This window comes from Culicoides brevitarsis, chromosome 2, assembly GCF_036172545.1.
Source record: "Culicoides brevitarsis isolate CSIRO-B50_1 chromosome 2, AGI_CSIRO_Cbre_v1, whole genome shotgun sequence".
Classification (NCBI taxonomy): domain Eukaryota; kingdom Metazoa; phylum Arthropoda; class Insecta; order Diptera; family Ceratopogonidae; genus Culicoides; species Culicoides brevitarsis.
Window position 1 is genome coordinate 24007653 of NC_087086.1, and position 1285 is coordinate 24008937.

General features: G+C 26.4%; 1 non-coding gene across 1 annotated transcript; it reads left to right on the top strand.

Moving 5' to 3' along the window:
- Window positions 1–962: 962 nt before the first annotated feature.
- Trnay-gua (transfer RNA tyrosine (anticodon GUA)) lies at window positions 963–1054 on the top strand. The gene is made up of 2 exons: window positions 963–998; window positions 1019–1054. It is a non-coding gene; the product is annotated as a tRNA-Tyr (tRNA).
- Window positions 1055–1285: the final 231 nt, after the last annotated feature.

The window sequence follows — 1285 nt, forward strand, 5'->3', positions numbered from 1 at the left end:
GTGGTTGTTATTTTGTTGTAATGAAGAATAAACCCCTTTTTATTGTTGATAACAAAAAAAAAATTTTTTTTTGCTGTGTAAAAAAATGTAATGAAGTCACGTAAAAGTTGTTAATTTTAAATATTTATAGCTTAAAGTATTGATTTTGTGTTAAAATTATTTCGATTTAGTCGGATTTAGTACAAAAATTAGACGTTTCTGTGCAGCTGATGGAATGTCATTAAAATTATCTTAGAGTAATAAAAAATAATTTGAAATAAAAAATAAGATTACATTTTTTTCGTTAAAACAAATAATTTTAACACATTTTAAAAAGTATTGGGCTCCACAATTTCATGACACTCTCATAAACATTAAAAAATTTTGACAAATTTTATTTTTTTTATTACTTTTCTCGAATTTATCGAATTTTTCTTCGAATTTTTTTATCACTATTGATTTTTTTCACAAGCTTGTATATTTTTCAGTCGAAGCGTTAATCCTCAATTTTAATTAATTTTTTTATGTTTGAATTAACATTTTAAAATTTTGAAATCAGATTTTATCCTATTTTCCGAGTTATGAAGTTTTCCACTAATTTTCATCGACAACATTTTCCAACGGATGAACACTCATTTAAATTTCCAACGGATAATTTTTTTAAATATGCTGTCAAATCTGTTATTTGAAAAGAATTCGCCAAACCTGCTAATTCAAACAAAGTTAAAGTGGCACACCACACAGACGGACGGACGGACGACATCACGAGCACAATACCGCATTTTTTTTTAAATTGAAATGCGGTAAAAAGTGAAGTAAAATGGTTTTTGTTGAAAGTACTTCTCTAATGTTTTGCGATAAGCTAAGTGTTGAACAATTGTTTGACACGTACTCGACCTTTCAATATTAACTTGTCTTATCACTTATTTATATACATTAAAAATGTGTGTTAATTATTTGTTGGACAACACTAATGTCATGTACCGCTCTTAGCTCAATGGTAGAGCGAGTGACTGTAGAATGCAATTTGGTTGTAGAAATCACTAGGTTGCTAGTTCGATTCTGGCAGAGCGGAAATATTTTTTTTTTAATTAAATTAAACTTTAAATTTTCCTCTTAATGAATTAAATACTAGATTTACAATTAAATTTTATACAAGTATATCATTTTGCTGAATCTCTTTGTAAATAAATCCTTTAGATGAATTCATAAATTCAAGAGTTTGATTACACAAACAGATTGAACAACTTTTGATAATTATTTTTGTTACTAAGAAATGATATTTCATTCATATGATTCTTGGAAA